This window comes from Sturnira hondurensis, unplaced genomic scaffold (genome assembly GCF_014824575.4).
Source record: "Sturnira hondurensis isolate 20B ecotype Veracruz unplaced genomic scaffold, ASM1482457v3 Scaffold0000880, whole genome shotgun sequence".
NCBI lineage: Eukaryota > Metazoa > Chordata > Mammalia > Chiroptera > Phyllostomidae > Sturnira > Sturnira hondurensis.
In genome coordinates, this window is record NW_028073511.1 from 15,571,881 (window position 1) to 15,582,924 (window position 11,044).

The window sequence follows — 11,044 nt, forward strand, 5'->3', positions numbered from 1 at the left end:
GAAATTCCATACTGTTTTCCACAGTGGCTGTACCAGTCTGTGTTCTCACCAACAGTGTACTCAGGTTCTCTTTTCTCTACTTCCTTGCCAGCACTTGTTTGTTGATTTATTGATGATAACTATTCTGGCAGTTGTGAGGTAATATCTCATTGTGCTTTAAATTTGAGTTTCTCTAATGATTAGTGACATTGAGCATCTTTCTAATATGTCTATTGGCCCTCTGTACGTCCTTTCGATGAGGTGTCTGTACAGGTCCTTTGTCCATTTTTTAATTGGATTGTTTGTCTTCCTGGTGCCAAGTTGTATAAGTTCTTTAAGTATTTTGGATAGTAACCCTTTGTCAGATATTCTCCCTTTCATTTGTAAGTTGAACTGAAAGAATTTAAAAGTTTTTGATGTATATGTCCTTTCCTTACATTTGTCCCATTTATATTCTATTTTTAGTTAGAAGTTATGCAGAAAATCACATCAAATTTAAAAACAGAGGATAGGTATCTCTTTATGAAAGTTATTTTTATCTTATAATAGTCATATGTAATCCAAATTTTATCAATTTACTTAAAAATAAAATATTTTAAAATGTTGATGATGACATTTCTTATGTGTTCCCTTTATAAGTGTTTAGGGGATACATGAGTATAGTCCTGAAGGACTTTTAAATATCTGCATTTTAGAATCCACAAAGGAAGAGGTCATGTTTAAAGAGGTCATACTTTTAAATATCATAGGAAAGTGGTAGGTAGTGAAGGGTAAAGGAGATCAAATGTAGGGTGACAGAGGATGATTTGATTTTGGATGGTGGGCACACAATGCAATATGAGGATTGTGTAGATGTGTGCTTGAAACCTGTATAATTTTGATAACCAGTGTCACTCCAGTACATTTAATAAAAAAAAAAGAAAGTTTGTTTTAGAAGAAAGGTTTCCAAGATATCAAATTCTAAACAATTATTTTAAATTATAAAAAGCAAAATGTGAATATATTTTCTCATAAATTCTGAGTATTATGCTTTTTTAACCTAATCTTTTTTAAATTTAATTTATTTATCTTTAGAGGGGAAGGGAAGGAGAGAAGGAGAGAAATATCAATGTATGGTTGCCTCTCATGAGTCCCCTGCTGGGAACTGGCCTGCAACCCAGTCATGTGCCCTGATTGGGAATCGAACCGCAATCTTGTTGTTCCCAGGCCTGTACTCAATCCACTGAGCTACACCAGCCAGGGTTTTTACATAATCATTTTTAAAAACATGTTTGTATGAAATGAAAATGGCAATGGTTACATTATTAAAATATAATTTTACAATGACAATACGTAAATAAATAAATGCCATACTTTTCCACTATCAAAATCTAATTTAAAGGCCTATGAAATTGAACAAAATATTCAGTGTTCTTTAAAATAATGACACTAATGATTACAATTAATAACTAATTATGTAAATGCACCCAGGTATAAAGAGGATTTAGTTATACCGTAATTGAATCAAAGCCATAAAGTATTACTCTTTAATGTTTCATTGTACAAAGTGATATATACTGAGATACATTATCTATGTATTTCTAACAGCATTATTATACATATATATGGATCTGCACTAAAAGATCACACACTTTATTAAAAATTAGTAACCTGTTTTCTTTAATTCTAAGCTAAAAAGAAATTATATTTAGCATAGTCTTCATTGTTTTGTGTACATACAAAATATTTTAAAAATATCTTCTAGCCCTGGCTGTTGTAGCTCAGTGGATTGAGCACTGGCCTGCTAACCAAATGATCACGGTTCGATTCCCAGTCAGGGCACATGTCTAGGTTACAGGCCAGTTCCCAGCAGGGGACGCACGAGAAGCAAATATACATTGATATTTCTCTCCCTCTCTCCTTTCCTTCCCCTCTAAAGGTAAATAAAAATCTTTAAAAAATAAATAAAAATATCTTTTAGTTATATAGTAAAAAAGACGTAAGAAAAACTAATATATTGACTTGTTTAAAAAATAGCACTATTCTCTTTTAAAATTCCCCTTGAGCTCATCTTATTCTCTCCTTTCTCACAGAAAACCTACCTTTCAAATAGTTCATATGTCATCTTCTTGATTTTCTTCATAGTCTTGCTATATATGTTTGAATCTGTAAATATCCATTGTTTCATTTTGCTTACTTGAAAAAATTTATATAAATACAATGAAGCCCTCTATTTTTCTCAACTTTGTTTGTTCCCTTCAATGTCATATAAAATCTATTAACTGATGATTTTTTATCACTGAATTCATTGATACAGCACTATTATAAATGATACTTCTAGAGTATTATATGTAGAACAAATTAATGTTCTGTAATATATTTTGTCACTTTCCTGTTTTTTATATTAGGTTGTTTTCATCGTTTTCTTCTTATCCCTATTTCTGGGGCACATGTGCAAGACCTTTTTTATATTACATAACTACAGGTGAAAATGGCTAATATGTTTATTAAACCTAATGTGTCCTCCAAATGATGATACCCCGTTGCAGAGCATGCAGCCTTTTTTATAGATGTTCCCATCGTTCCTCCTGTCACAGACACTTGATATCCGTCAGCCATGCAAATGCAAATAGTTTCTCATTGTGGATATATTTTTCATTTCCTTGATTGATAAGGTAAATTATGACAGTAAGATAAATTATTATATTTCATTATTAATTTAAATTTACATATATGTGACTTTTGATTAATGTAAATGATAAAATTATAACCACAAATCATTCTGATTTTCTCCTTTCCAAAGAATGTCCTCATGTCTTTTAATCATATTTTAACATGTGATTTAACTGCAATTTAACTTTATTTTGCTTATAGAATTTATTTTTATAGTCTAAATACTGATTCTCTTCTTCATGTGTTATAAATACTGTTTGTCAATTTGTGCCTTATCTTCAATGAAACCTATTGAGAGATTTTATGTATCTAAGTGAGTTTTAGTCACAATTATTTTGTTCTAGGGTTAATGTTTGTTGTCAAAAAGTTGAACATAATTTCTTATAGTTATTTTGAAATTTTTCTACAGTATTTTATTTCTGCTTTCTTTGAGATTCTTCTTATTTTATTGGCTTGTGACTTCCTTTGGAATGCTCATCCAATCTCTGAACCTGTGGTTCTTTGTTTCTCCAGGTGCTTTTCCCCCCACTTACGATGTTTTTGATGTGTGTGTGTGTGTGCTGTGTATTCATGGACTCTGAAAATAAATATGTGGGACTGACCTGAGGTCTAATTGTGTTGATCATCTTGTTTGTTCGTTTGTTCTTTTGCTGGGGCAGAGCAGGAACGCAGTCCCCACGACCACGAATCATGCGGTCCAGCTTCCACCTTTGGGGAAACCACCTGGGTCTGCACATCCTGACTGCGGTAGATAAGCCCCGTCCTGGTAAAGGCACCTTTGATCACGATATCTATTCTTCCAGGTAAGTATATGTGTTGGTTTCTTCTATGGTTGATTTTCAGTCATTCTAATGTGCCCTCGGGGGGCACTACCAGCCTGCTTGAGTGATTTCAGAGCCTTCAAATACTGTTCATTCAGGCTGCAAACCATGATTTCCTGTGTCCAGAGTTGTAAAGTTAATATATTATGAAATGTGGTAAACTATAATATGTGATTTTTTGCTAGGTAAATGAGAAAATGTGTCTGAAAAATTTGGGGCTCTCTAAAGATTGGCCATCAAACGTGCCTATCCAGGACTTGTTCTTAGATATTATTGAAGCTTATGAGAATAAAATTTAATTTGATTTTGGATCTACACAAGGTGAAATAGGGAATCTACTATTAAACTGCAAACCAAGTCCTCAAAATGGCTTTAAGTCACAAACTGTATTTTAAGTAATAATTAATATTCACCCCAAGTCACAAGTTATTAATGCCAATACTTTCTTTAAATAACTTTTAATTATTATATTGGCACAAATGAAAAGGGACTCTACTGTTTTATGTGATTTGTGCCTAAAAACAGTTTGTCTTGACTCAATGTGAAACACATGTCTGTTGTCACATAATTTAAAAAATCTTGAAACAATTTTTATATGAGTATACTAGATGGGGAAATATAAACATTATTATGGTTTACAAAATTGGGTCTATGTCAGAAATGGCATTGCATGTTGTTATTATTTTCTGTTTTAATTTATTCAATATTTCCATTCCTTTCCTTTATTATCTCAAGCTTCTCTAGACTTTTGCTATTTTTCCTTCGGGCACCAACTCAGAGACAGATTTCTATGTAAAACACTGTTTAAAATATTCTAGAAAGATATTAGTAATCACTACGTCACCCCTTAATATGAGATTTTAAATGTAATTTTTAGCCTTTTCATCTTCTACATTGTAGCTTGTCTGATTAAAAGCAATTTTTCTCTTTTTTTCTTTTCTCCTTTAAAGTTCTTGTTTTTATTTTTTTAAAAATTGTATCAGACAATCCAGAGATTCTCATTCTGTACATTCAGGATGTAATAGGAAAACCGATATTATACCAAATGTTGACTGTGTATGGTCATTTATTATGCAAAATGACCCAGATGATCAGTTTCTTGTTGAAAACTGTAAAAGGAGAAAAGGTTCAGACTGTCATAAAAGTGAAAAAAGTATTTTCATGAATTCATTGACCTTTCCATTAATATCATAACAGTATAATCACTAAGGCTTTTTAAATTAGCAAGGTAGCTCAATACAGAGGGGTGGTGTGGGAAGTCTCCGGGGCTCAGTTGCCAGAACAAGCGCCTGACACTGAAAGTAAAAGGGTAAATGAGAATGATGTTTGGTGATGACCTTTAGGTCCCGAAGCTGCTTATCACGCATCTTGTCTTTGTGCCTCCCTGTTGCACTTTAGCTCATTAGAATGGATTGTGTTCTATTTCAGATGTGAGAGTTTTTATGCCTAACCTTCACTGTTGAATGAATGGCAATATTTTCCTATTATTCTTGGTGTCTGAGGATAATAAAACCAATTATGCGGTTTAGAAAAATACAGTAAGTGAAAAAAAATCTTGTAATATAAAAAATAAAAATAAAAATTAGATGATAAGAATTTAAAAAGTCATAAAAATCATAAAAGTTCCAATATGAAAGGAATCTTTGAGTAATAAAAATAAAATAAAATAAACTAGCATTTTATAACAAGTATATTCTTACAATGGACATGTAAATGAATTTTTGTCTATCAAAAGTTTTTTTTTTCCTTTTACATATACTGTATACTCAGAGGAAAAATATGTCCATTTTAATTGACCGCATTATTGAGAATAGTTTAATAGTTTATCTCTTGCTCTTTCTACCCACAAGCAAGTAAGTAGTCATTAAAAAGTATATTATTGAACTTCCAGTGTAAATGAATATATGCTTCATCCTTTTCAAAGGGGATTGTTAACATAACTCTATCTGTCTTGTCCAGTGAAAATTTGTTATTTAACGAGGATATTTCTATATTTCTGCAACTTTTATATGAAATGGGCTAATAACAAGAATTTTTAAAAGGTAAAGTCCGTCAATAATATATTACAACTATTGGTTTGAGCTCTTTGATTTTCATATTGTGTATGTGTGTATATATAAAATAAATACAGACTCTGTGCTCTTCATATTTGCTGTGTATGGTCATTTAATTCTCTCAACAATTTATATTAGTTTTGTATCATTTTTATTCTTACTTTACAAACAAAGGAACTGAAATAAGAAAACCTTGTCCCAAGTAAATAAAAAGCTTACTTTGGTATGGAGGAACATGTGATTTTCCTTCCAGATCAGGACACTTTTGAGAGAGAAAGTACATTTGTAATAGAAAAAATGTATGTTCTGAAAGCATATTTTGTCTGTTCTAGGACACCGAGATGCATGGTCACATTCCAATAAATACTGGGCAGAACTGGAACCGAACAACCCAAACATCCTGACAGCGTTAACGTCATTCTTAAATTCTATTCTAACTGTGTCTGTACTGATGTCATTAATTTATGAATCATAATTGATGTTCTGTTCAGTCCAGTAGACACAATATGTACCAGTTACCAATGCCAGAAGGGGACTCCACCTACCTGGAGGATAGCAAAGAATATCGCTATGGCAACCACCAGAAATAGAAGTCCAAACACTTTTGCTCACTGCCTCTTGGTATCAGAGTCACCAAGAAAACACAACAGAGTCCAGCACTGGATGAAGCAAAGGGTATGCTTTACTTGCATAGAAAAATGACAGCAAGATCACCTGTAGTAATGGGTAAGAGTCCCCCATGGCCAGTGGGTCTCTCCCAATAGCTAATGCAGGGCTACTGTCCTACATACACTCCTCTCATACTTCATTACAAGGACCCCGCTCCTTCCTCACATGGTCCAAGTTATGTGAAGAGTTTAAAATGCTAGTAAAGGGAGAGAGTAAAATTTTTAAATAGAGGGTTTTGGATATAAAAGCTTAAAACTGGATTGGGAGAAATCCATATGGATATTTGGAGATGAGCTAGGGAGAGCATTCCAGGCAGCAGAAGAGGCAGGTACAAAAGCTTTCAATGGGAGGATAAGTGTTGTGCTTTGTAGCAAGCAAAGAAGCCTGTATTTCTGGAGCACTGTGGAGAGGTGAAATGGAGTAAGAACTCAGAAGGTGATGAGAGAAGGAAGGAGGGAAGGAAGGAAGAGGAAGAACAGAGCTTTGTAAGCAATTAAGGCAGCTTAGGCTTGTGTTTTGATTGACAAAAATCAAAGGTTAGGAGAGAGAAGTAAAATGAGTGGACTCACATTTTTAAAGGTCATGCTGATGGCTGCGAAGAGAGGAGGAAGAGCAGGAGACCAGCTAGGAAGCTATTTTAACAATCCACATGAGAGTCTGGATTCAGCAAAATAGGTTAGGATAAGTTCAGTATTCAATGGGACTTGAAAATGGACTCAGCAGTGTTTTGTATGAATTAGATGTAGAGTATGAGAAAAAGGCAAAAGTCTAGGTTTTTAGGTTGAAACAGAAAGAATAGAGTTTTCATGAACATGACAACATTACACTCTGAGAAAATCAGGAGTTTGGGTGTGGGCCGATTTTGAGATATTTATTAGATGTAGCAAGGAAATATTAACTCTGAGATATCTACATATCTCAAGAAAATGTTAAATAAGCATGTGTATATTCAGGTAATTGCTCCTGATTAAATATGTAAATCTGAGAGGTGATGGCATACAAACAGTGTTTGAAGTTGCACAATAAATGAGATATCTAAAAGAGCAATTCTAGGTGGAGAAGAAAAGAGTCCTGAACACTCTAGAATGAAGGAAAAAGAGATCAGCAAATAAAATGAAAAGGACTCATCTGTGAGGTAAGAGGAAAACCAAGGAAAAGTAGGGCAATAGAAGAAATGTGAATATAATGTATCATCAAGGATGTAAAAAGCTTATAGAAAGATCAAACTAATAGAAGAGTAGGAACAAGCCATTGGCTTTAGTAGTATGGAGGACCCTGATGGCCATGACAAGAACCATCCTGATGAAGTAGTTGGGGTGAAAGCGTGATTAAAATGTGTTTGAAATTATGGGAGAAGAGACAATGACGAATAATATTATTTTTAGAGTTTTGCTTTAAAGAGATACAGAAAAATAGATGGGGAGGTAGTAGATAAAAAAAGATGGATAAAGAAAAAAAATGTGCTTTTCTTGTCTTTTTTTTTGTAAGAATGGGAGAACTAATACAAGTTTGTATTATAATTAAAAAAGAATCTAATAGACAGGTAAATCTGGACACTAGAAAGGTGGGACAAATTATTGGAGCAATGGTTCAGAGTAGGGGGTGGAGATGAGACTCAGTGTTGATGTGGAAAGCCTGGCTGGATTTGGAGACAATGGCGGGTGTCAGGGCAGATGCCATGGGTCCAGATGATAAGGGAGGTAGGCAGGTTTAATAGTAGGAGTTTGGGGGAAATTCTGATCAGTTGCTTGCAGTTTTTCACAGAGAAGCAAGGTCATTAACAGAAGAATGTGTCTATGGAAAAAGTATCTGAAACTCAAGGAAAAAGGAGAGGATATGACATGAACACTAGAGAAATTAAGAAAGTTGATGGCCCAGGGAGTTAAGATAGGACTGTGAGCAACCTTATGAACCTGCTTGATGTTTGTAATCATGACTATAAAATAAGGCCATTCACAGTCACTGTTTGTATTTATTCATACATATTCAACTTTATTGGTTCAAACATGGAATAAATTATACAATGAATTTAATTGGTTAGTGGTTTTTGACAAAAGAGCACAAAACAAGGGTAGATTTAAAAAGTAGAGTATATAAAAATTAGTGGTTCTAATTATTTACTTTTTAAAGATTTTATTTATTTCTTTTTAGAGAGAGGAGAAGGATGGGAGAAAAAGAGGGAGAGAAACATCAGTGTGTGGTTGCCTCTTGCACACCCCCTACTGGGGACCTGGCCTGAAACCCAAGCATGTGCCCTGACTTGGAATCAAACCAGCGACCCTTTGCTTCACAGTCCAGTGCTCAATCCACTGAGTCATGCCAGCCAGAGCTAATTATTTACTGTAGAATGCAATCTGAGTTAGCAGAAAAGAACATAAGGAAAATATGGGAAAGTAAAAAGGGTTTTATACATTGGAAATTGTTGAATATTTAATGGAGTGAGCTAGAAACAGCTTAGTTTCATTGAATAGAACACAACAAATTTATATTATGAAGGGTCTGATGTTATAGGTGATGGCAAATTCTATAACATGATTCTTGGAGTGACTAAGCTAGGATGAAGGATGAGATATTAAATAGAGGACAGTAATTCAAGAAACTAAATATCCAGGTCTCAGAAAAAAAAAAACTGACAAGATCACTGAGAAAAGTCACCAAAGTAGGGCTGAAGAGACCACGAGTCAAAAGTTGAAAAGATTGAAAAATGAAAGAGTTCACTAAAGGATTGGTAGTAGACAAGAATGAGAGGTAGTCATTGAGAGGTTTGGATGACATACATTCAAAGTTAATTTTAGGGACAAAGAGAAGAAAGTAGTCTGTAAAGGTAATTGAGAAGTGAGAAGGACACCAACCTAGTGGATTAGGGGAGGAGAAAAACTCTGCATCAGTTGAGCAGGCTGCAGATAAAGTGGTGTCTTCTGTATGTGCAAGAAGATAAAATTTAGAGAAAAAAATTGAGGATCTATGTCCAGAGGGCATAATCAAAGTTTTACAAGAATGATAGAAGAATGTCAATAGGAAGTAGAGAATGCATTAGAGTTTTGGAGATGTAAGATGACTCATGTACAAGCTGATGATGCCTGGTTTTAGTCTCAGTGCTTGTGCTTCCCTTTGGATGCGTATGAGAGGAGAGTTGGTCTTACCCAAATGTGTACGCATGTGGGTGGGGATGAGACATGGGAGAAGAAGTCTGAGGTGATGCCAAGCCCATGGGGCATCCTACTGACCTGTATATGGAGGGCATTATGAAGGAGAGAGAGTTATGGGTTTAGTCTCAGTGTTGTAAACATGTTACAAACTCATTTATTTTTGCCTAAACTCAATCTGGTTACCCTTTGGAGGATGAGTTGAAACCTAGAAAGGATGAGGGAGTATGGAGAAAGATTATTGAGCTTGTCTAAATGAGAGATGATGATAACTTAGGTGAGGGTGCTAAAACAAAAAATGGAAAATAATGGATTGAATGCATACATTTCTTGCTTAGCATAGCAGTGCAAGACCTTAAAAATAGTCATGTAAATTGAAAATATACAAAGTCATTTTAATAATCAATGAAGAAAAATTATCATTCTTCTGAGAATTTAAAAAAATTCAAAATAAACAAAATGCTTAAATGTCACATATGTGTGTAGGAAAAATTTTAAATAACAAAAATCAATACACATTTAGTAATGTAAGACATTCAAAACATTGAAAATTCAAGTGTTTAATTTATTAAAAGAAAGTTATCAACAGTAGTTTGAATAATGCTTGCCTTCTCATCTTGTAACTTATGATACTGAGTGAGCACCTTCTCTACGCCTTGTCAAATTGTCATACTCCCTTCTAAGTTTGGATCAGCATGTAGAATTTTATTCTTTTCTCTTCATTGTCATTAATTATCTCTAAGAGTCTTCTAATGTGAAATTTTTTGATGGTGTCATTTACTCTGGGATATTTTCATCCTTTTTATCACAACTTTTTCCCCATTTAAGTCAATAATCTCTAATTTCCTGTGGTGAGCATCTAGAGTCTTTGAAACAGGGGCGATGTCAGTATTTCTCTAGGCAGCTCTCTCTTCTATCATTTCAGTCACATTCTATTTAATATCACTTTCAAAAGTATCAATTTTTGCTGCAGTTTTTAACTTGTTGGCAATGCCATCTTTCATTTTTCATTTTTTTAAAGATTTTATTTATTTATTTATCTTTTTTTAGAAGAGAAGGAGAGAGGGAGAGAAACACCAATGTATGGTTGCCTTTCATGCATCCCCTGCTGGGAGTTGGCCTGCAGGGAACTGGCCTGCAACCCAGGCATGTGCCCTGACTGGGAATTGAACCTCGATCCTCTGGTTCACAGGCCTGGGCTCAATACACCGAGCTACACCAGCCAGGGCTCATTTTTCATTTTTTAAAAACGTCACACGGGTTTATCAAGAGGAAACAAGGGGACAACATATCTCCATGTTGTATTATCTGAGCATGAAATGGGTAAAAATGTACAGTAACTAATCAGTGACAGACTTTGAAAGAAGTTACATGATTTATTACTGGTTATAAAATACATCTGTTATTTAGATAGCAATTGGTGAACTGGTAACCAACCACCAACAAACTTTGTGAGAAGTTACATAATTGATTACTGATTGTGATGCATATATATTATTTATTTATTCTTTTAAAATATATTTTCTTTATTATGTTATTACACTTACCCCAATTTTTTCTTATTGCCACCCCCAGTCTGGTACCCCACTACCTGCCAGCATCCCCTCCTCATTTCATGTCCGTGGATCATGCATATAAGTTATTTGAATTCTCTATTTCCTATACTATTCTTAACCTTCCCCTATTTTGTACCTACCTATTATGTTTCTTAATAACTGCACAT

At 34.1% G+C, this 11,044-nt stretch overlaps 1 non-coding gene across 1 annotated transcript; it reads right to left on the minus strand.

Moving 5' to 3' along the window:
* Window positions 1-3,281: 3,281 nt before the first annotated feature.
* On the minus strand, window positions 3,282-3,442 carry LOC118994387 (U1 spliceosomal RNA). The gene has a single exon (XR_005068035.1). It is a non-coding gene; the product is annotated as a U1 spliceosomal RNA (small nuclear RNA).
* Between the last annotated feature and the right edge of the window lie 7,602 nt (window positions 3,443-11,044).